Source organism: Scyliorhinus canicula, chromosome 15 (assembly GCF_902713615.1).
Source record: "Scyliorhinus canicula chromosome 15, sScyCan1.1, whole genome shotgun sequence".
NCBI classification, from domain to species: Eukaryota; Metazoa; Chordata; class Chondrichthyes; order Carcharhiniformes; family Scyliorhinidae; genus Scyliorhinus; species Scyliorhinus canicula.
This window is the reverse complement of record NC_052160.1, coordinates 72,404,959-72,430,126: the sequence shown is the minus strand read 5'-3', so window position 1 is coordinate 72,430,126 and position 25,168 is coordinate 72,404,959. Positions and strand designations below refer to the sequence as shown.

Here is a 25,168-nt window from a genome sequence, read left to right as displayed (position 1 = left end):
GAGTAGGGCAGGTTGCGAGCCTTGACAAAGTGGCGAAGCCGGCTGACCTCTGGGTGACAGAGGTCGGTGTGGATAGCCCATAACCGGTCAGCCTGCGCATTGGCGCAGGTGCCACGGGATAGGGCATCTGGGGGCTCATTGAGCTTCCCAGGACGATACAAGATGTCATAGTTATAGGTGGAGAGCTCGATCCTCCACGGCAAAATCTTGTCGTTCTTAATTTTGCCCCGCTGTGTGTTGTTGAACGTGAAGGCAACCGACCGCTGGTCTGTGAGGAGAGTGAATCTCCTGCTGGCCAGGTAATGCCTCCAGTGCCGCACAGCTTCCACAATGGCTTGCGCCTCCTTTTCAACAGAGGAGTGTCGAATTTCGGAGGCATGGAGGGTATGGGAAAAAAAGGTGACAGGCCTCCCTCCCTGGTTAAGAGTGGCTGCCAGGGCAAAGTCAGACGCATCGCTTTCCAACTGGAACGGGATGGATTTGTCCATTGCGTGCATCGTGGCCTTGGCAATCTCGGATCTGATGCGGTTGAAGGCCAGACGGGCCTCAGCCGTCAGGGGACAAGCGGTAGACTTAATGAGTGGGAGGGCTTTGTTCGCGTAGTTGGGTACCCACTGGGCATAGTAGGAGTAGAACCCCAAGCACCTTTTCAGGGCCTTGGGGCAGTGGGGGAGGGGGAGTTTCAGGAGAGGACGCATGCGTTCGGGGTCAGGCCCTAGCACTCCATTTTCCACAACATAGCCGAGGATGGCTTGTCGGGTTGTGCGGAAAACGCATTTCTCCTTATTGTTATCAAATTAAGGAGTCGGGCAGTGCGGAGGAATTTTTGAAGGTTGCCGTCGTGGTCATGCAGGTCATGGCCACAGATGGTAACATTATCCAAGTACGGGAACATGGCCCGCAGCCCGTACTGGTCGACCATCCGGTCCATCATTCGTTGGAAGATCGAAACCGCGTTGGTGACGCTGAAGGAAATCCTGAGGAAATGGAAGAGACGGCCGTCTGCCTCAAGGCAGCGTACTGACGGTCCTCCTGCCGGATAGGGTGCTGGTGGTACGCGGACTTCATGTCCACCGCAGAGAAGACTCTATACTGCGAAATCTGATTGACTATGTCAGATATGCGTGGGAGGGGGTACACATTGAGCTGCGTGTACCGGTTGATCGTCTGACTATAGTCGATGACCATCCGGTGTTTCTCCCCGGTCCTGACGATCACCACTTGTGCTCTCCAGGGGCTGTTACTGGCCTCAATGATCCCCTCCCTCAGGGTCGCTGGACCTCTGACCTGATGAAGACCTTGTCATGAGCACTGTACCGTCTGCTCCGGGTGGCGACGGGCTTACAATCTGGGGTGAGGTTCGTGAAGAGCGAGGGAGGGGCGACCTTCAGGGTCGCGAGGCTACAGATGGTGAGAGGGAGCAGGGGTCCCCCGACCTTCAGGGTTAGACTACGGAGGTTGCACTGAAAGTCTAAATCCAGTAGGAGAGGGGCACAGAGATGGGGGAGGGAGTAGAGTTTGAAATTGACATATTCAATGCCCTGTATTGCCAGGTTGGCGGTGCAGTACCCCCGGATCTGCACAGAGTGTGATCTGGAAGCTAGGGATATGACTTGTGAGACGGTGAGGACCCGGAGGGAACAGTGCCTTACCATGTCCGGGTGGACGAAGCAATCCGTGCTCCCGGAGTCGAAGAGGCAGGACGTCTCATTCCCATTGAGGCTGATGGCCATCATCGAGCTTTGAAGGTGGCAGGGCCGGGACTGGTCAAGTTGAATGGAGCTGAGTTGATGGCGATGAGTGTCGTTCTGGTCGCAAAATGGTAGCGTCGACGAAGTCGGAGAAAATGGCGGCCTCCATGGATCGCATGCGGCGTTCGACGTCGATGACGTGAGACAAGATGGCGCCCCCATGATCGCACGCGGGGGGCGGAGTCGACGACATCAGCCAAGATGGCTGCCGCCACGGATCGCACGCGGCGAGTGACACGTCAGCAGAGGGCGCTCCGGGCAGGCACGATGCCACGCTGCGGGATCTGTGAGTCTCAGACTGGGCTTGACAAGCTTTTGTTTTTTGATTTTGATTTTTAGGCTTAGCTAGGCATACCTTACCGTAGTGCCGCTTCTTGCCACACTCGTTACACGTGGAGTTGCGAGCCAGGCAACGCTGCCTGGGGTGCTGACCCTGACCACAGAAGTAGCAGCATGGTTCTCGGAGCTGGACGGCTGCTGCGCGGCGCAGGAATGAGGCACGCCTGGGTCAGGTGATGGCTACACCTCCGACGTCCCCGAGGATGCCACGTGGTCCGATGGGAAGGCATCCAGGCTCTGGAAGGCCACTTTCAGCGAGGTAGCTAGCTTCACAGTCTCCTCAAGGTCGAGGGCCCCCTTTTCTAGAAGCCACTGCTGGATGCAGCTGGACAGGACATATGCCACATAGGTGTCCCAGACCATCAGCTCCACGTACTCGACCGCTGTGACAGTCCTGCAGTTACAACTGCGGACGAGTACTCTCAGTTAATGCAGATATTCAGCCAGTGACTCACCCTGGCGCTGACGCTGCGTGGTCAGGGGGTGTCGAGCGAGTTCCTCGTTCACCGGCCTCACGAACTATCGTTTGAGCAGCTCCACTGCCTCCGTGTATGATGAGTTGGAAAGTTCTGTGGCGCACCCGGGCGTTGAGGAGACACTGTTTAATTTTGGGGGCTGGTGGGCACATTCTAGCTGATTAAATCCACAGTTCCTGTTAACTACTGTTTCGACTGGATTGATTGTTATCAAGAGTTATTTTGACTCAGCTGAACCAAAGCTATCAATTCACTTGAGAGAAACGATGACTTCAGTGTCTGTGTATTCTGTTACAAAAGAAAATGTACTCTGCTTAAAATCAAAAATATCAAGTGGCCACATCAATAGCCTTCGCACTCAGTTCCGTACTCCGGCTCTTTATCTGTGTAGTTTGGGAACACGATCTCAGATCTACTATCCTGGATTGTCCCTAGTCTGGATCCGGGGTGGGGGGGGGGGGGGGGGGGGGGGGGGGGGGCTGTGACTGAGAGCAACTTGTAAAAACGTCACAGGAGCATCAATATAAATTGTGGGGTTTTATTCCATCTACTCTGAACACTTCTGTTCATTATTTATAAAAAACATACTGGGGTGATTAAAGATAGAGGGAAAATTTGATCAAACAATAATAACAACTTGCCTTTGGCCGCGATATAACGGCCGTGTTGCTCCTAAGCGAGAGCACGACGAGGACGTTAGATCAAGAGAGAGGCCAAAAACAGGAACCGTGCAGGACACCGATTGATTTGGGATCTAACCAGTCCTCTCCCGTTGGTGAGATCAGGAACCCAGTGTGGAGTGGTGGGAAACCAATAATCAACACTGAAGGACAATCTCCATACAATTAATGGGAACGACCCCCTATCTAATGGCCTCCCGTAATCTAACCGCCTCCCCACCAAGTGGTCATGCAGGTGCCAATTAGTACACCTTTTTTAATGAGCCTGGGGCACTGGGGTTGCTGCTCCTGGGCTCGGAGGGGGGTGGGGGAGCCCCCGCGGGGCCAATCTGGCCCGTGATCAGTGAAGGAGAGGATTGTGGGGCAGGGTGGTGGCCATCTATAGCTTGGGGGAGGAGGGGTAGTGCTGGGATGTATGTCGGGATGGGGTGTATGTGGTCAGTATGGGGGGTTGGGAGTATAGGGGGTGGGGAGTAATGGGGAATGGGGAATATTAGGGGATGGGAAGTAGTGGGGGGTGTTGGAACCAACAATTCTACGGACACGTGCTTGTAGGATTAGAATAGCGGTTTTAATATACTCACAACAGAGCCAGCCTATTAGCCATTGAACTTTCGGTGAACTGGTCGGCTGACCATGTGGCACTGACCTTTATACAGCAGCTTCCGGGGGAGGAGTCCTGGGCAGAGCCAAGGGAGAAGCCCCGTACAACTCGAGCATTCCCAGAGCTACTCCTCCTGGAGGACAGGTGGTGCAACTGCACTTACAATACAGACACATGTATATACAGATTATAATCCGGTGAGAATCACATTCACCACAGGGGAGTGGGGTGTAGTGGGGGGTGTGGAGAGTTTGGAAGGAATGGGGAATATGTGGGGTGGGGCAGTGTGGGCAATACTGCTGGACATGGGTGGGCCGGGGCACGGAACAATACTGGGCAGGGGCAGTGGCAGGCATATGCTCGTGGGGGGGAGATCAGGTGCCGGTGCCAACCCACCCCTGCGGCCCAGTGGAGGTTGTTGAACTTCTTACGACACTGGGTGTCGGTCCTCCTGGTCATACTCCCTGAGCTAACGGCTGATGCCACTTCCTCCCAGGCGGCATTGGCTACCCTGTGGCTGACCTTCCGAGACCCTCAAGAGAACAGGGAAGTCTGATCTCTACCGCATCCAACAGTCAAGCCAGGTCAGCATCCCCAGTCATGTGCTGGTCTCCTCGGTGGTATGGTTGCAAGCTGTGTGGGGTTGGCTGTGTAGGAGCGAGTTAAATGCTATTCTCCCTGGTTAGCAGGGGCTGGTGAGTGGGGTCGCGGTGAATCTGCCAGCTGGACAGTCATTTGTGGCATGAAGCCTGTGGGACCTCGTTATATGGTCCAATTAACGTTTTATAGCTGTTATAGCTTAGCCAGGTCAAGTGTTGGGAAGCTTGCGGCAGTTCCCACTCACTATCACACTTAGAAACTTTCTATTAAATTGTGCCCTTTATATAGCTCTTTTAAAGTGGGGAAATATCCTAAAGTGCTTCACAGTGGTTATTAATTAAGGTTTGACAAATCGAGCCACAAAACGGTGATCAAAGAGGTCAGTTTTAAGGTGCATCTTACGGTAAAAAAAGGCCAAGAGGTAGAGAGGTTTAGTTTAAGGAGGGAATTCCAGAGTTTGGGCTAATCACGGCTGCCAGTAACAGAAATTCCAGTCGGGACTGAGCAGCTGGCAGAATCTGAGGATCACAGATCCTCCAAGGATATAAGTGAAGTTGGCATTTGTTGCACATCCCTAATTGCCTGTGAGGTGTTGGTGGTAAGTTATCATAGAGAGTTGTAGAACCGGTGGTTACAGAGAGAGGTGGGAGTTAGACAGTGTTGCCAACCCTGTCCAGAACACATGGTAAATTACCAGAACTTTCTCATGAAAGAGGAAATTAATTTTGCATTTTCTGTGGATATGAATGGATAGTCCATGGGCGCGATTCTTGGTCTGCAGCACCAAGAAATATCCCACTATTCAACGGCACTTTGCTGTTTTATTTGGCCTCAGTGAGATTCCCCACGCCGGGGCCACATTTAGAAGGATTTCCTGCTTGCAAACATTCTTCTCGTGTTTCCGTGGGTTTCATCCCCACAACCCAAAGATGTGCAGGGTAGATGGATTGGCCACGCTAAATTGCCCCTTAATTGGAAAAAATGAATTGAGTAGACTAAATTTATTTAAAAAAACTCAGGGAAGACAAAATGTTTTCATTCAACCGGGGGCCCATGAGTAGCAATACAGCAACACGGCCCTAAAAGAGGGCGAAGCCTTCATGCCTGACTTTACCTGGTTAGGTTTTCCTCGTCCTGTGGGGCTGAACGCTGGGACCATCCGCCCCTCAGGTTACAACAGGGTATTTTTAGGCTATCGCTTTTCCTGCACCTGACACAACGGATCACATTGTTACTGTGGTTGTCACAAGTGTGGCAGCATGGTAGCATAGTGGTTAGCATCAATGCTTCACAGCTCCAGGGTCCCAGGTTCGATTCCCGGCTGGGTCACTGTCTGTGCGGAGTCTGCACATTCTCCCCGTGTGTGCGTGGGTTTCCTCCGGGTCCTCCGGTTTCCTCCCACAGTCCAAAGATGTGCGGGTTAGGTGGATTGGCCATGCTAAATTGCCCGTAGTGTCCTAAAAAGTAAGGTTAAGGGGGAGCTGTTGGGTTACGGGTATAGGGTAGATACGTGAGTTTGAGTAGGGTGATCATTGCTCGGCACAACATCGAGGGCTGAAGGGCCTGTTCTGTGCTGTACTGTTCTAAAATTCTAAGTGTACTCGCTAAAACCATTTCTTGTATGTTCAGTTCAAAGATGTATTTTATTTATATCTGTTATCGTGGTAGATACAATTGCTTATCAGATTTTGTGTTTGATATGTGTGTTTTCAAGAAAAGTATATTTTTTGAAAATAGGCTGATCCGCATCATGCCCAGTGAGGACGAGATCCAGATTGTAACAACTTGCGAGATTCCGTTGAATCTCACAAGACGTTTCGAGCATCGCGAGTATCGCGAGAACCAAGGGCCTTGGCCCAACACCAAGTCGGGTATAATTTCATAGTTTCCTAGAACATACAGTGCAGAAGGAGGCCATTCGGCCCATCGAGTCTGTACCGACACACTTAAGCCCTCACTTCCACCCTTTCCCCGGAGGTAACCACGGAGACATGGGGAGAACGTGCAGACTCCGCACAGACAGTGATCCAGCAGAGAATCGAACCTGGGACCGTGGCGCTGTGAAGCCACAGTGCTTATCACGTGTGCTACCATGCTGCCCATCGTATAGCGTATGACAAGGCTGCTGAATCATGTCCCATGTGTTTGATTTATCAGCAACAGGGAGAGCTGTGGTGACAGAATACACCAAGCAAACCATGGTGAACCATGGAGTCGGCAGGTCATGTTACAGTTGTATAGGACTTTGGTTAGGCCACATTTGGAATACTGCGTGCAGTTCTGGTCGCCACATCACCAGAAGGATGTAGATGCGTTGGAGAGGGTGCAGAGGAGGTTCACCAGGATGTTGCCTGGTATGGAGGGGGCTAGCTATGAAGAAAGGTTGAGTAGATTAGGATTGTTTTCATTGGAAAGACGGAGGTTGAGGGGGGACCTGATTGAGGGCGACAAAATTATGAGAGGCATGGACAGGGTGGATAGCAACAAGCATTTTCCAAGAGTGGGGGTGTCAGTTACAAGGGGTCACGATTTCAAGGTGGGAGGGAGAAAGTTTAAGGGAGATGTGCGTGGAAAGTTTTTTACGCAGAGGGTGGTGGGTGCCTGGAACACTTTACCAGCGGAGGTGGTAGAGGCGGATACGATAGCATAATTTAAGAGGCATCTAGATGGGTATATGAACGGGCAGGAACAGAGGGAAGTAGACCTTGGAAAATAGGAGACAGGTTTAGATAAAGGATCTGGATCGGCGCAGGCTGGGAGGGCCGAAGGGCCTGTTCATAGATTTCATAGAATTTACAGTGTTCCTGTGCTGTAATTTTCTTTGTTGTTTGTAACAATATGATAAATATGTTGGCAAGTTTCAGAAAAATGCTTTATATGAGCGCCATCATGAAAAGCCACAAACAATGCTTATGATTGCTGAGCATGTAAGAGATGCTACCGTTAGTGCGAACAATGGGCTTGTCTGTGAGCAAGCTGTGTCCACAAATCCATTTTCTAAGGGAGAGTTTTCAAGAACTGCAAGCTAGAAGCTGCAGAAATAGGAAGGACAATGTTGACTCTGGGCGAAAATCAGGTCAGCTGCCTATTATACCCGAGATTCATTGTTGACAGCTGCTGAAAATTGTGCAGCAGTAGGTTGAGCGAACATCGCCCATTTTGTTGTTGATTCTCTTCAAACTACCCTGCTGTGCAATGAGGCAAACTTGCTTCTGCTCCCAGAGCAGTGTTTCTTTTCCCGGGAGAGGTCGCTAGCCTGTCATTAGAGGCTTCTAGCTCAAGGGGCGTCACTCCACATGGCTGACCAAGAGTCTCTCCCACTCTTACCTCCACAATACTCCACCTGTTTGGCCGCGTGATCTCTGAAGGTTGCCACTCAAGTGGATAGAGCCGTGATGAAGTCTTATAGTGTGTTAGCGTTTATTAACAGGGGGCTTGAGTTTAAGAGCCGCGGGATTATGCTGCATCTATACATGACCCTGGTGAGACCACATTTGGAGTATTGTGTGCAGTTCTGGTCACCTCACTATAGGAAGGATGTGGAAGCATTGGAAAGGGTGCAAAGGAGATTTACCAGGATGCTGCCTGGTTTGCAGGATAGGTCTCATGAGGAAAGTTTGAGGGAGCTACGGCTTTTCTCTTTGGAGCGGAGGAGGATGAGAGGCGACTTAATAGAGGTTTATAAGATGATGAGGGGAATAGATAGAGTGGACGTTCAGAGACTATTTCCCCGGGTGGATGTAGCTGTTACAAGGGGGCATAACTATAAGGTTCAGGGTGGGAGATATAGGAGGGATGTCCGAGGTAGGTTCATTACTCAGAGAGTGGTTAGGGTGTGGAATGGACTGCCTGCCGTGATAGTGGAGTCGGACACTTTAGGAACTTTCAAGGGGTTATTGGATAGGCACATGGAGCACACCAGAATGACAGGGAGTGGGATTGCTTGATCTTGGTTTCGGACAAGGCTCGGCACAACATCGAAGGCCGAAGGGCCTGTTCTGTGCAGTACTGTTCTATGTTCTATGTTATGAACACACCTTCCTTGGCCATCAAATCCTGGGGTGGGACTTGAACCCGGAGCTTCTGACTCAGAGGTAAGGACGCTACCCACTGCACCATAAGACCCCCATATTGCTCATTTCAGTAAATTAAACTTTACCCCAGTGGGCCCAGATAACATTTACTAATCGGGACAATTTCAATTTATGGAATACTTTAACATGAGTTTGACCTCTCGTGTCTAAAATACGAGGCTACCCACTGATGCCAGAATCAATAAAAGATCACCTGGAAAAAAAAATCAGCGTATGGAAAGTACTTTGGTATTTTTGTAAAGTTTAAGGTTTTTTCTTGGCACCCTATTTTTAGCCTTTCTTTTCCCTTTTCAGATGCTGATGATCCTGCTCAAAATTTAAAGTTTCAACAACTGGAGTTCTGTTCTTTTGCAAAGTGCAAAGTTTTGCAAAATGTCTATTCCTGGTGAATGCACATCAGTTATCTTTACATTGCTGTTCAGCACAATCAGAATCCTAGCACACTCGCACTGGTCCAGGCAGCAGCAAAGTGGGCAACATTTTTGCATTCTGTTTTTGGCCCCCTCCCATCTACGGACACGCAGCAAATTAAATCCTTTGGGGCTGTATTAGTCTCACGTGGTGCCGATGGCTGACAAGACCAATCTGTGAGGGGCAGGTGCCACAAAGGAAATGGTTATTAGGGGCGATGTTTTCCACTTCCCATCCGGGGGTTTCTCAACAGCGGGAGGCAGCATGCCATTTGCTGGTGGTGGGATTCCCTGTTCCACCCCTTCAATGGGAATTTCCATTGAAGCCAGCCATCCCATGCCACCTGTAAACCCGTGGGCAGGGATGCACTGCCAGCATGATCAGAGAATCCCATCACTAGCGAACGGCCGGAGAATTCTGGGCCAGGTTCTGTTGCTGGTTGTTCAGTGTTGGCGCCTGTTGCCATAAGACCATAAGACATAGAAGCCGCATTAGGCCGCTCGGCCCATCGAGTCTGCTCCGCCTTCAATCATGGCTGATATTTTTGTCATCCCCATTCTCCTGCCATCTCCCCATAACCCCTGATCCCCTGATTAATCAAGAACCTATCTATCTCAGTCTTAAAGACACTCAATGATTTGGCCTCCACAGCCTTCTGCAGCAAAGAGTTCCACAGATTCACCACCCTCCGGCTGAAGAATGTAGCCAATGTAACCGATGTCCTTCATTTTCCGCTGTCACCAACTAGTAACTCCCAGCTATGAAAATTGGTGTTTCGGACTTTCAGGCCAGACTTGCAAGTATCCATGGAGTGGAGCTTTGGGCGCTCTACTCGTCTTCTAGCCCCGGCTACCTGGCTATTCAGAAAAGCCTTAACTTTGCAACTGTCGTCCGTCCTGTGAATGTGCCCCAGCCAGCAGAGTTTCTACTTCTTGATGAGTGCTGACATACTTTAGGAGTTTTGCCTTTGAGAAATGTTCGAAAGGCACTGTGAGCTTCAAATTAGTGAAACTTTTCAAAGATATATATTCCGAAAAAAAGCCCAGAAAACAGGTGAAACCCTTGACTGTTTCATTACTGACTTCTGGTTTAAAGCACAGACCTGTAATTTTTCAATATTATTAGACTCCCTTCTGCGTGATCAAATTGTATTCAGTATAAAAAATGAAACGTTGCATGAAATATTGCTCAGACAACAGAAGTTAACGTTAGAAGATGCTATTAATATGTGTCGTGCAAGTGAACTTGCTAAAAATCAATATTCTGAAATGCTGGTCCGTGAAAGGAGCATGAAAACGAACAACGTGTCTGATGCCATTCATGTTGTGGCGCACTTGAAAAAACAGCGTGCTCCAGATAGCGGCCATTTTGCACATGATGCAACAAGCGTGATGACTGTGCGAAGTGTCACAGACTTAACCATTTTGCATCGCAATGTAGAACGGGTACTACTTTGCATCTATATAAAAAGAGGAATACAGTTATTAAAGACAGAGAACTAAATTCAAACAATATGAAAGTAAAGCGTATAAACCCGACACTGTCCAGGATGATTATAATTTGGAAGACACTTACTTTGTCGGCATTGCAGAAAAAATAAATAAAACTCCAAAGGCAATTTCCGAAGGAGAAAACTTAAAACCAATATCGATTATTAATAATAAAGATGATTGGACAATTCCATTGAAGATTAATGGAATGGACATTCAATTCAAATTGGATACCGGTGCTCGTACTAATTTGCCCAATAAATTGGACTTAGCCAAATTGAACAAAAAGCCACAAATACATGACAGATTGTCAGTTAAGAGACTATAGTGGCAATGTCATTAATACGATGGGAACATGTTACCTCATTGTCCAAGTAAAGTGTGCCTGTCCCCTATGTGTCTGCCCCCTGTGTGTCTGTCCCCTGTGTCATTGTGTGCTGTGTGTCTGTCCCTGTGTGCCTATCCCCGTGTGTCTGTCCCCTATGTCATTGTGTGCTGTGTGTCCGTCCCCTGTGTGTCTGTCGCCTGTGTGCCTGTCCCCTGTGCCATTGTGTGCTGCATGTCGTCCCTTGTGTGTCTGTCCCCTGTGTCGTTGCGTGCTGTGTGTCCATCTCCTGCGTGTTGGTTTCCTGTGTGTCTCTCCCCTGTGTGTCGGTCCCCTGTGTGTCTGCCCCCTGTGTGTCTGTCCCTGTGTGCCTATCCCCTGTGTGCCTATCCCCTGTGTGTCTGTTCCTGTGTGTCTGTCCCTGTGTGTCTGCCCCCTGTGTGTCTGTCCCCTGTGTGTCTGCCCCCTGTGTGTCTGTCCCCTGTGTGCCTATCCCCTGTGTGTCTGTCCCTGTGTGTCTGTCCCTGTGTGTCTGCCCCCTGTGTGTCTGCCCCCTGTGTGTCTGTCCCTGTGTGTCTGTCCCTGTGTGTCTGCCCCCTGTGTGTCTGTCCCAATGTGCCTATCCCCTGTGTGCCTATCCCCTGTGTGTCTGTCCCCTGTGTCTGTCCCTGTGTGCCTATCCCCTGTGTGCCTATCGCCTGTGTGCCTATCCCCTGTGTGTCGGTCCCCTGTGTGTCTGTCCCTGTTTGTCTGTCCCTGTGTGCCTATCCCCTGTGTGTCTGTCTCTGTGTGCCTATCCCCTGTGTGCCTATCCCCTGTGTGTCGGTCCCCTGTGTGTCTGCCCCCTGTGTGCCTATCCCCTGTGTGTCTGTCCCTGTGTGTCGGTCCCCTGTGTGTCTGCCCCCTGTGTGCCTGTCCCCTGTGTGCCTATCCCCTGTGTGCCTATCCCCTGTGTGTCGGTCCCCTGTGTGTCTGCCCCTGTGTGCCTATCCCCTGTGTGCCTATCCCCTGTGTGTCGGTCCCCTGTGTGTCTGCCCCCTGTGTGCCTATCCCCTGTGTGTCTGCCCCCTGTGTGCCTATCCCCTGTGTGCCTATCCCCTGTGTGTCGGTCCCCTGTGTGTCTGTCCCCTGTGTGTCGGTCCCCTGTGTGTCTGTCCCTGTGTATCTGTCCCCTGTGTGTCTCTTCCCTGTGTGTCGGTCCCCTGTGTGTCTGCCCCCTGTGTGTCTGTCCCTGTGTGCCTATCCCCTTGGTGCCTATCCCCTGTGTGTCTTCCCCTGTGTGCCTATCCCCTGTGTGTCTGTCCCCTGTGTGTCTGTCCCCTGTGTGTCTGCCCCCTGTGTATCTGTCCCTGTGTGCCTATCCCCTGTGTGCCTATCCCCTGTGTGTCTGTCCCCTGTATGTCTGTCCCCTGTGTGTCTGTCCCCTGTGTGTCTGCCCCCTGTGTGTCTGTCCTCTATGTCATGAAAAAAAAAAATGAAAATCGCTTATTGTCACGAGTAGGCTTCAATGAAGTTACTGTGAAAAGCCCCTAGTCGCCACATTCCGGCGCCTGTTCGGGAAGGCTGGTATGAGAATTGAACCGTGCTGCTGGCCTGCCTTGGTCTGCTTTAAAAGCCAGCGATTTAGCCCAGTGTGCTAAACCAGCCCAGTCATTGTGTGCTGTGTGTACGTCCTCTGTGTGTCTGTCGCCTGTGTGCCTGTTCCCTGTGTCATTGTGTGCCGCATGTTGTCCCTTGTGTGTCAGTCCCCTGTGTCATTGTGTGCTGTGTGTCTGTCCCCTGTGTGTCTGTCCCCTGTGTCGTTGCGTGCTGTGTGTCCGTCTCCTGCGTGTTGGTTTCCTGTGTGTTTGTCCCCTGTGTGTCTGTCCCCTGTGTGTCCGTCCCCTGTGTTTCCGCCCTCTTGGTTGCGGTGTCCTGGCTCGTCTCGGGTAGAGGGCTGTTGTTACGGTTGCCTTCCCCCTGCACTTGCACCCCTGTGGGGCACTGGCCCTGGCACTGTCTGGGGGCAGGGGGCGCCAGATGGTCCGAACCATTGGCGGCTGGTCCGACAAGACACAAGGCAGCATGTATGGTTAGACAGACAAACGGGGGCGTGGCGTGATGTGGTGAGGGGGTGGGGTGAGGGGGTGAGGTGAGGGGGTGCGGTGTGAGGGTGGGGTGAGGGGGTGAGGTGAGGGGGTGTGGTGTGAGGGTGGGGTGAGGTGGTGGGGTGAGGGGGTGGGGTGAGGGGGTGAGGTGAGGGGGTGCGGTGTGAGGGTGGGGTGAGGGGGTGGGGTGAGGGGGTGGGGTGAGGAGGTGGGGTGAGGTGGTGAGGGTGGGCACACGTGTGTTGTGAGGGGCCTCGTACAGGCAGGGGGTCTCACTTGGTGGCGCGCCCCCGACCCCTGTATCGGCAACCTCCTGTTCCTCCTGTCCACCAATAATGTCCAGTGTCCTCTGCTCGGGCACGGTGAGGGGACACAGTTCTGGTGGTCCCCCTCCTGTCTTCCCCCGCTCCCTGCGGTTATGCGTGAACTTCTCCTGGGGTGAGGGGGGTCGGGGGAGCAAACACAAGCAGCAACAGTGTTAGATGGTCCGACGCTTGTAGCCCAGCGGTTGGGTCTCTGATGGCATCAGTGTACAAGGCACCCCGCCATTGCAGCTGGCATGGATGGGTGCAGCCATGTGGATCAGGGCAGGGGGGGGGGCTGCCCCCCTGGGTGGGGGGATGGCTCACATGTGTGTGGGGGAGTAGGAGGGTTGTGGGCACAATGCTGGGTACTTACCCTGGCTGCCCGGAGGAGGTCCTGCAGCTTCTTCCGCCACTGGTCCGCGGTCCTGGCCATCGGCGCTGACGGCATCTGCCACCTCCGCCCATGCACGGCGAACGATGGTGCCAGCTGTCCTGGGGCCCAGCCCAGGGTACAGAACCAGCCTCCTCTCCTCCATGGCATCCAGGAGGGTGCCCAATTTACCGTCTCTGAATCTTGGGGCTGCTGGTCTGGCAGCCACCATGCCTGCGACGGCTGTGTGTGGGGTAGAATGCTATTCAGTAGACACGGCATTGAGTCAATGACGCAACCCGTGTACCGACGGCCGATCGGCGGATAGAATCCCATTACTGTCATGACATAATGCGATTTGCGATTTGACATAATTTTCACAAAAGTACGATTTTCAACACATTACTTCAAGCCCATTACATCCACAGCCGAATGGGAAAGCTGAAAAAGGTGTTCACATAGCAAAGCAACTGTTAAAGAAATCACTGGGTTCAGGAAGCGATCCATTTTCAGCTCTACTCAGCTCCAGAGCTACTCCATTAGCAACAGGCTTGTCACCAGCTCAACTGCTGACGAATTGACAGCTACGTACAACATAACTATACTTAGCAATAGCAGATCCTGATCATGATGATGCTGTGAAGAAGATGAATCAGAACACAAACATTCAACAGCATTACTAAAACAGGATAGCTAGGGATCTAGCGATGTTAGAACCAGGTGATAATGTGTAGGTACAGATTGCAACTGGAGGATGGTCCTGCATCATTCGCCAAGCAGCCCTACACTCATATGTCGTTCTGACAAGCGAAGGTTCGACACTACGAAGGAATCAGAGAGCACTTCTCAAAGTGAAGACAGCTCAGTCTATATTTCCACACGTAGAATTTGACACAAATCTACTCAAATCAACTGATACAACTTCTACAAAACAGTGAGATGTTGTCACAGCAGAAGAAACAAAGACATCTGTTGAAAGACCACAACTGAGAAGGTCCACTCACATCAAACAAAAGCCGGACAGACTCAACCTGTGAACTGTAACAAACAAAATTGTTAACAATTAACAATAATCATTCACATGTATAGAACATACATTGCTTACCATGTATATATGTTTGTACAGTCTCCAAACATCTTCAAAGGAAGGTGTTTATGTATATTGTACAATATACAATATGTATATTGTATATTGTACAATATACATAAACACCTTCCTATGTATATTGTATGGGAGATAAAGGGTTAACAATTTTTTTTTTTTTATAAATTTAGATTACCCAATTATTTTTTCCAATTAAGGGGCAATTTAGCGTGGCCAATCCACCTACTCTGCACATTTTTTTGGGTTGTGGGGGCGAAACCCACGCAGACACGGGGAGAATGTGCAAACTCCACACAGACAGTGACCCAGAAGGGTTAACAATTTAATGTAAATACTTCTTACCACCAGTTGGTTATCAAGAGCAGTCACATATGACAACCCTTGATTCTGGGAGAAGGTTTTTAGGCATGAGATAGAGTAGTTGTGTATTTAAGTGTTCTGTAGTTAGAGTTTAGTATAGTTTATTTGAGCAACCTTATGCTTTAGGAATACGTTCGAATCTTATTTAAGTTGTGTTAATAAATCAGCTTTGTTAATTTACTTAGCTTAATGTTCTTCGTTCAGCACTACACATTCAAGACAACCAGACAAAGCAAACAGAACATCCCACCATGGATCAAACCCGCTGTTACTGCCAAACCCAGGGCCCCCACCCCACAGTGTGGCAGATGTGTATCACGGAATGAGTTGCAGGCTGAGGGTGGACGGGGGTGGGGGGTAGGGGATTGAGGGGATATAGGGGTGGGATGCGGTGTCTGTGCCCCCCCATCCCTCCCTCTGGCCAATGAACCTGGAGGCAAACATAGCGTCCCGGGTGCTTTGGCCCTCGCGCACACGTCGTGCCTGCCTCAGCCCCATGTCCTGCCCATCCTTCCCCTCCCCGACATAAAAAGCCGCCATGATGCGAGTGACCCTCCCAGCGCCATACTGGAGGGCCCCTCCAGAGCGGTCCAGACACTGAACTGCTGAAGACACAGGAGGCTGAAGCACCGCTCGATAACGGACCTGCCCACTGTATGGGCATCGTTGTAGAGGTCTCCATGTCAAACTGTGGCGTCCGAGTATCAGCCACAACCACACTGGATAAAGCCTGTCACCCAGGAACCAACACCCAGCCGGTGGGGGGGGGGGGGGGGGGGGGGGGTCAGGAAACCTCGGGTGTCCCAGGATGATGGCGTCATGCACACTTCCCAGATATCAGGCGCAGGCATGAATGATGCGTAGCTGATGGTCACATTTCAGCTGCACGTTCATCAAGTGGTACCCCATTCGGTTTGTGTAAGTGGCCTAGACCTGGAGCATGTTTGTGATGGAGGCGAACCTCATTGCCCGGGCAGCCTTGTGGATTCGGTCCACATTGAAATTGATGTATTGAGTCTGGGCATATCGGGCCTCCTTGGCACCTCCTCCTGCCCCGCTCTGTGGCCCATTCTCTATCCCGGGTGGATAGAGCCACCTGTCCCTCTGTGGCCAATGTGGATATTCTACAATTGCATGTTCTGCTGCTGCAGCATCCTCCTCCTCGAGCAACTCCAGCTCGTACAGCCGCAGGGCATCCCCCCAAGGCTGACGCAACTAGGAGGGAGGTCACCATTGCTGATTGAATTGCAATATCCATTGTCTGCAGCAGGTGTGAGGCCGACATGTTAGTATGGTGCGTAGCCCTATGCTCAACCAGGTCCAACCGACTACATGGTGGCCCCAGTGGGCACCGCAGGCTCTGCCCCCGCCTGTCCCCCACCCTGCCATCCCCGCATCCCTGGCCCCATCCATGCCTGGCATCATGGGAACCTTTGGCCCTGGTTCCCATCCCTGATGTCAAGGGTACCATCGGCTGGCACTGTCCTCCCCAGGGGTGCCCTGTAGGGGTTACAGTGGGAGCTGCCCTGGGTGGGCTGCCAATGGGTGGCAGCCAGGTGGGTGGGGGGAAGGTGGCGGAGGGTGGGGTGTGGGTGTGGGAGGGGTGGGGGTGTCCATACGGCTGATGTCACTCTGCAGAACCAGGGGCTAAGGTGGCGGTCAGTGGGGTGCACAGCAAGATGGCCGTGGTAATGACGGTCCATGCCTGGATACCACCCCAGTCATATGGGCGGTCACTCCGGCCCCTCGGCCTGTTTGCCTGCTCCCTCATCCCCACCTCCCTCAGCCCACACCCCACCCAGCCCGGCCAGTGTCTGGCTTGGCAGCCGACAGTCACTCCTCTCTGCATCCTACCACCTCTCTCCCCTTCATCAGCCACGGTTTCACGATTTTTAAAAGCACGGCGCCATTGGGAACTCGGCCCATCGGAGGAGGAGAATCGCAGAGGCCCCGAAGAATGCTGGGTCAGGCCCGCTAATGATGTGCAAACGGTGTTTACAGTACCTTAGTTCCGGTACACATTGATGCCTCTGGCAAGGTGATGGAGAATTGCGATTTGGTATAAAATCGGCGCCCACCACGATTTTGGAGCCGGAAACGATTCCCCGCCCAATTGCTTTTCACGATTTTGGCATCGGCCAACAGACAATCCCGCCCCAGATGTGTTTCAGGTCTTGTGAAAAATAAAAGATTCATCATCTCTCAATTGGCACACGACTGCAAATAAAAAATAATTGCAACTCCCTTTTTTCCCTCTTCTTAATCTACTGGTTGAATCTGGTTGCACCACTCATGCAGGAACCCAACAGGTGTAGAACCTTTTATGCATTACATTAATTTATCATATGCAAGTGTGATTAATGTACAAATTGTTGTATATCATATTTTTTATTTGTGGTCATGATGTTATTAAAAGCTGGGCTAAGGTACATATCACTAAAGAACCTAAGTTAAGGTATCCAGACTGTGTCTGCTAAAGCTGTAATTAAGATGTTGTAAAAGGTGAGGGCACGACTGATTCTAACTATTCACTTGTTTACCGATAGAGAGCTAATGGAACATTGTTATGATTGCTGGAGATTCCCTGGAGAGTAGATCATTTATGAGCGGTTGTGTTTAGTCCTAGCTAAGCAGGTCATGTGGCATCTTAGTGGGATACAGATGACGTAATTAATGGGAGAAGTCAGGTCTGTCTGTAGTTTAATAGTTTTCCATAGACTTTGAGTCTGAGAAGCCAGAAGGATTTTAGGTTGAACAGCAGTTTTGCTGAATGCTGCTTGGGTGAGCAGAAGTGTACTGAATTTGTGTCCCTTTCTCCAAAGGTCTCTGCACAACGAAGCAAGTATTCTGTTTTTTATCTTTATTTATAAGTGGCATTTGAACTGTATTGCTTAATTGGCCAATTCACCTAGCCTACACATCTTTTTGGGTTGTGGGGGCGAAACCCACACAGACACGGGGAGAATGTGCAAACTCCACACGGACAGTGACCCAGAGCCGGGATCGAACCTGGGACCTCGGCGCCGTGAGGCAGCAGGGCTAACCCACTGCGCCACCGTCCTGCCCTGTATAGGTAGTAAGTTTAGGTTTTTCCGTGTGCTGAAGAACTGTTTAACTGATCATTGTAAAGCTATTTTCTTTGAGGTTCTTGTGATTAATTCTCTGTTTAAATTAAAATTTGTTTCATAGAATCCCTACAGTGCAGAAAGAGGCCATTTGGCCCACTCCTCCGGCCTATCCCTGCAACCTTTTGGACAATACGGGGAATTTAGCATGACCACTCCACCTAACCTGCACATCTTTGGACTGTGGGAGGAAACCAGTGCACCCAGAGGAAGCGCCGCAGACACGGGAGAATGTGCAAACTCCACATAGTTACCCAAGACCGTAATTGAACCTGGGTCCGTGGCACTGTGAGGTGGCAGCGCTAACCACTGTGCCATCGTGCCGCCTCATAACATAAAAGATACCTATTGGTCAGAGTCATCTCTCCTGGGGTGAAATATTCTTTCCTCACAGTTTTACAAATTAAAAAGAATTGTTCGCGTTTCTTGTTCAGTATTGTAACAAATGTTGGGGTATCCTAACATAATGTATACCAATTTAGCAGCAGGATGCAGACAACACAAAATTGGCAGTGTAGTGCAGAGTTTTTCAAATTGCGGGGTGCGACTCCCCTGGGTGTCGTGAGGGTTGCGGAGCAATGGGTCATTGTGGGAGAAGCGACCAACGGCCACAACCAACTCTTAAGAATGCCGGCCATAACTGGCATTTAAGTTGAGAATGCCAGCCGTGAGGGACAGGCTTCTGGTTCCGTGCAGATGATGTCCTTGCTCTGGTTACTGAGTGCCACTGCTCCCCTCTCCTCTCCTGCGCCATGTCTGTGGTGTTGAATGTCCTCAACAGTGACTCTTATGTGCAGCTGACTCAATGCCGAGACCAGCATTTTCAAGGAAGCCTATATCAGATACACTCTTTATGTTGGGAATCTATTGTTTTACCCTACTGAGGAGCAGATCTATGAACTCTTCTCAAAAAGCGGTGAGGTTAAGCGAATCATCACGGGTTTGAAGAAAATCAAGAAAGCTTCATGCGGATTCTGTTTTGTGGAACATCATACACATAGTGATGCTGAACAGTGCATGAGATTTATTAACGGAACACACTTGGATGATCGAATCATCAGAACAGATTGAGATACTGGCTTCAAAGAAGGCAGACAGTTTGGGCGAGGAAAATTTGGTGGTCAGGTGCATGTTGAATATAAGACAGATTATGACGCTGGCAGAGGAGGATTTGGAAAACTGGGCCTGATGCACAGAGTCTCAGAACCAAGACGGAACTTCTAGACTTTCACTGATTGTGCATTAGAAATAATGAAGCTCGAATCTTCATAGAAACCTGGGATTGAAGAATGCTGCTGATACGTTAATGCCTACAGCTTTGTGCTGTTCATTCTTTCGTCGGCCCAATTAACTCTTTTTAACAGTTTCAAAGTGCCCAGTTTCTGAGGTGCAATCATTGTGCCCAATTGTGGGTTCTTTTTAGTTTTAGTTTTTGTCACACCTAATAAAAACAGAATAAAAACCTGAAAGAAAAGAGAATGCCAGGTTTTAAATGTGAACGATGAAGTATTCCCGTTACAAGTGATGGCAGAGAGAAAGTCATGCACACAGAACAGACACTGACATCACGTGCCCTGCACGTCTATGTTTTTGACGCAAAATCACGGAGGAGAGATTCCTCCAATTTCTAGCTGCGAGCAAGCAAGGCAACAGGACTGTAAAGAACTGAAAATGGATTGCTTTATTATAAGGAAGAGAGAGCCAGAGACACAAACAGGCCAGGATCTTGCAACTTAATCTGCTGGAGAGAGCTGTGCAGGAGAGTCCATGGCAGGCTAAATCAGTGCCAGTGATGGCTCGGCACTAAGCTCCAGGTCCTCCGGTGAACAGTCACCAAAGAACATACTGAAATCAGGAACAAAGCATTGTAGGAAATGATTTCTTGAGGATTGGCTTTGTTGATTGTGCCATTGCAACTCAGGATGCAAAGCCCATGGGTGCTATGTGCAGGGAAGTACTGAAAAAGAGAGTTTAAAACCTTCAAAGGCATTTGAAGACTAAGCATGGCGAGTTCGAGGACAAACCTCTTGATTTTTTTTCAAAGGATGCAGCGAGAACTTAAATCATCAACTAAAGTCCTCAGCAAAAATGTAACATTGAGAATGAAAAGCAAGTGTGATCATGAGGACCAAGCAGGCTCATCTGTCACATTAAAGGTAAACAATAAAGGTGTGTCGCGAAGGTTGGTAAAAGTGGGTCCCGGGAAAGAAGTCTGAAAAACACTGGTATAATAGATAGTGTAGACTAGGACAGCTAAATGCTCCAAACTCATATAGGTGGGTTAGTGGAATGGGCAGAAAAGTGGCAGATGGAGTTCAACTCGGATAAATGTGAGGTAATGTATTTAGGGAGGTAAAACAGTAAAAGGGAATAGACAATAAATGTGAAAAGACTTTGTTATGCAGAGGATAGTGGGAATCTGGAATTCACTGCCTGAGTTGGTGGTGGAAGCAGGAACCCTGATAGATAGGTTTTGATTAATAAGGGATCAGGGGTTATGGGGAGAAGGCAGGAGAATGGGGATGAGAAAATATCAGCCATGATTGAACGGCGGAGCAGACTTGATGGGCCGAGTGGCCTAATTCTGCTCCTAAGTCTTATGGTCGTATATTCTTATTCAAAAATGACATTACATAAAGTGCAAAACAGCTAATGCTCTTTGTTACTCATTACAATTATAATAAATATTTACATAATTCATTCCATGCCAAGTGTGCAACTGACTGGATATTACATGGTTACTGGACACTCGATGTACTATGGCTGGATAACTTTGATCTGTGGCTTTCAAGCATTGAGCTTTTATAGCAGCTGCCCCAAAAGCTTGGAGTGTGCCCCCAGTATGTGGTCCTTGACACAACAGTATATCTTGCTCGAGGACAGTGGGAGGATGATGGTGGCAGCGACACCTCGGATCCACGTAGTTCATATTACGTTTTTTTCCAATTACTTTTATGTGGCAGCCATTGGAAAGGCCTCATCTATGTCCGGAAAACATGAGCAGACAGGGTCTGAGGCTCCGACCAGGAAAATCCAATTTCTGGAAATGAATCCTTCGCCCAATCTTAAGGCCCCTTGTTAATCTATTCGTGATAACTGGTGTCTTCCACCGTGAAGACTGATGCAAACTAACTATTCAGTTTGTCTACCATTTCTTTGTTAATGGACATGGAATGTAGTTTTATAAATTTTATTTTATTTTTTGAGTGTAAAGGGCCACTGTTGACGAGATGAACATCCCAAAATTATATCCCGCATCTGGGAATGCTCTCTCGAGAAGTGTAACAGCCACCTGCGGCTCCACCTGGAATATTTAGGTGAGGTACAAGGTCCAATTTCAGACAAGCCTCAGCCCCATTCAGCTGTGAGAATAGATTTCTAACCAGGGGGTGGAATTCAGCCATGCGCAGTATCTGAACCAGGTCAGAACACATGTTCATTCAAAGTCCTGAAAGACACATTTTCCAGGAGAGGTCCACAGATAGAAGTTAAGAACAAGAAAGAACCAGAGCTGATATTGCTGTCCTTTTATTGTCTGGGGAAGCTTAGCTCATACTCCATATTGAACACGGTATGCACCAATGGAATGACAGCGAACCCTCACCAATGTTTATAGACAGAAACAGAAAATATTCAAAAATGCCAATCAAATTCTGGCCTTTAAATCTAGAGGAAAAGAAAGAGGTAAAGTCATGCTTCAGCTGTGCAAAGCCTTAGTCCGGCCACACCTGGATCACTGTGAGCAGATCTGGGTAGCACAGCTTAAGAAGGATATTATTCACCTTGGAGGGAGTGCAGTGTAGGTTTACCGGAATGATACCTGAACTCTAAAAATTCAATTATGAGGGAGATTACACAAAATAGAGTTGTATTCAATGTCTTCCTTAAACTGCGTGGGCACAGGACTAGGCAGTAATCCAGAATTTAACACACGGGGACAAACTTGCAAGAAACAGTTCCTTTAAGATGTCGGCCACGCAGTAATCTTAAAGAGACCGCACAGTACAACAAAAAGGTAACACGTAGCAAAGGGAAATTAGAGGGAACATTGAATGTACTGCAAGTGGTCATTTTATTGGAGTTTTCTATCTATTAAGGGGAACAGATAGAGTAAATAGATTTACACTGTTTCTGCCGGTTAGAGAGCCTAGTTCTGGTGGAATAGTCCAAACATTCAAACCATCCCTTTCAGGAGCAAATTAGGAATTGTTTCCAGACACAATGGGTGGATTTTTCCCAAAATTGCAGCGAGTGCTGGATCAGGCGAGGAAAGCTGTGTGAAACTCACTGGTTTCACAGACGACTTACTAAGCAGCATTCCGTGCAATTTCAGAGTGCTGGGAGGATCATACAGCCAACTGGAGACGCGGGTCCTAAACACGTCGGCAATGCTGGGATTCTGAGATCAAGGCAATCAGATCTCAAAATAACAATAAAAGATCCCCCAGCCCCCATGGAGATCAGGACTCCATCCCACAGAGACCAGGACTGCCCGCCCCCCCCCCCCAACGATCGGGACCCCTTGCCGGACAAGGGGAACACCCCATAATCCGACATGCAGAAAAGCAGCGACCCACACACTACTCAAGTATCAGATGACCCGACAACTCCCCCCCCCCCCCCCCCCCTTCCCGTCACTGGCACCATCTCCCCCCATCATTAGCACAGTCCCCACCCTCCTCCATAGTCTTCGACACCTGCCCCGCCACACCCCACCCTACCCCAATGCATACACAACCCCCAGACCCTCCAACAACCATCGTGCATCCCTCCACACATTTGGGAACTCTCCAATGGGGCTCCCTAGAGTGCCTGTCTACTGAACCTCTTAATCCTGGTCCCCTCTCTGATGGTCTGCTCTCTGTTGGCCCCCTCTCTCTGCTAGTCCCCTCTCTCTTCTGGCCCCCTTTCTCTGCTGGTTCCCTCTCTCTGCTAGTCCCGTCTTTCTGCTGGTTCCCTCTCTCTATTTGTCCCCTCTCTCTGCTGGTCCCTTCCCCTGGTTATCTTTCTGCTCTCCCCTCTCTCTCCTGGTCCCCACTCGCGGCTTGTCTCCTCTCTATATTGCTCTCCCCTCTCTACTTGTCTCCTCTCTCTACTGGCTCCCCCTCTGCTGGTCCCCCCTCTCTCATGGCCGCCTCTCTCTGCTTGAGCGCTCTCTCTGCTGGTCCCCCTTTCTCCTTGCAGCTTCTCTTTTTGGTCCCCTCTCTCTCCTGGTACCGTCTTTCTCCTGGTCCCTTCTCCCTCCTGGCCCCCTCACTCACTTGGCCCCCTCCCTCTCCTGGCCCTCTCCCTCTCCTGGCCCCCTTCCTCTCCTGGCCACCTCGCTCTCCTTGCCCCCTCCCTCTCCTGGCCCCCTCCCTCTTCTGACCCCTCCCTCCTCTGGCCCCCTCGCTCTACTGGCCCCCGCCCTCTCCTGGCCCCCTCCCTCTCCCTCTCCTGGCCCCTCCCTCTCCTGTCCCCCGCCCTCTCCTGGCCCCCTCCCTCTCCCTCTCCTGGCCCCCTCCCTCTCCTGGCCCCCTCCCTCTCCCTCTCCTGGCCCCCTCCCTCTCCTGGACCCCTCCCTCTCTCTCTCCTGGCCCCCTCCCTCTCCTGGCTCCCGCCCTCTCCTGTCCCCCGCCCTCTACTGGCCCCCTCCCTCTCCCTCTCCTGGCCCCCTCCCTCTCCTGGCCCCCTCCCTCTCCCTCTCCTGGCCCCCTCCCTCTCCTGGACCCCTCCCTCTCTCTCCTGGCCCCCTCCCTCTCCTGGCTCCCACCCTCTCCTGGCCTCCATCCTCTCCTGGTACCCTCTCTCTCCTTGTCACCTCTCTTTGATGGTCCTCCCTCTCTATTGCTCCCCTCTCTTTACTAGTCCCACTCTATTAATCACCCCCTCTCTTTGCTGCCCCCCTCTCTTTGCTGACCCCCTCTCTTAGCTTGTCCCCTCTCTCTATTGGTCCCTTCTCTCTTTTAGTTCCCTCTCTCCCGGTCCTTCTCTCTCTGCTTGTCCCCTCTCTCTGCTTGTTCCTGCTCTGTTCTAGTCCTCTCTCTCCTGGTCCACTCTCTCTACTGGTCCCCTCTCTCTACTGGTCCCCTCTCTACTGGTCCTCTCTCTCTCCTGGCTCCCTATCTCTCTCCTGGTCCCCTCTCTCTCCTGGATCCCCTCTCTCCTGGTCGCCCCTCTCTCCTGGTCTCCTCTCTCTCCTGGTCCCCCATCTCTCTACTGGTCCCCTCTCTCTTTGTCCCATCTCTGACGTGAACTACAAGACTATGAGCAGCAAGCTGCTGGTGCCCGTGCTGGTCATCTTGGGTCTTCAGCTGGGGTCCAATCTAAGGCAGCAAAAGCAATTGCCATTCTGATGTGATAGAGCAAACCTTCAATCTGTAAAACGTAATCTTTAAATTGCACAAAGTAACCTCTCAGTAAATGTACCATGGACAAACCCTTCCCGAGCAGGTAAGATAGCAGCTGTGCCTTCTGACTGGTTGATGCGACCATCAATTCACTCCAGACAAGAGTAGAAGTAAACTGTGGCGTTAATCAACTTAGAACAGTGCCTGCCTGCGTCTGATCCAATACTGAGAACCGCCTACAGGTCAACTGCTCTTTATACCTCCCTTCAAGGGGAGGTGACATGGGCAGAGCCCATACATGCCCCAACATGTTCCCCTATGGATAATGCCATACAATGGCCCATAGGAGAAGCCCACAAAGGCAACAGCATAGCACAGATACAAATACAAGGGCAACAGCACAGATACAAATACAATGGTGGATTATTGGTATAATACATTCACCACATTCACACCCTGTTAGAAAAATGAAGTCCGGGAGGGCTGACGGGTTCATAGGTTCAGCCGGTCCGGCACACGGATTGTGCGCTGTGATCGCCGAAGCTCTGGCGTCGTTGCAGGCCCGGTGTCGAACTCGTCTGTGCTGGCATCGGTAGTGAGGGCACCAGTGTGGGTACAGATGTGGATTCCAGGAGCGTCTCTTCTGGAGCTTCATTCCTGTGGATTGGTGAAGGGGGGATGGCGGGCGGGAGGGAGCGTGGGAGCCATATAACGGCG

At 50.6% G+C, this 25,168-nt stretch overlaps 1 pseudogene; it reads left to right on the top strand.

The window, feature by feature from the left end:
* The first annotated feature begins 18,874 nt into the window (after positions 1–18,874).
* LOC119978986 lies at positions 18,875–19,346 on the top strand (annotated as a pseudogene).
* The last annotated feature ends 5,822 nt before the right edge of the window (positions 19,347–25,168 follow it).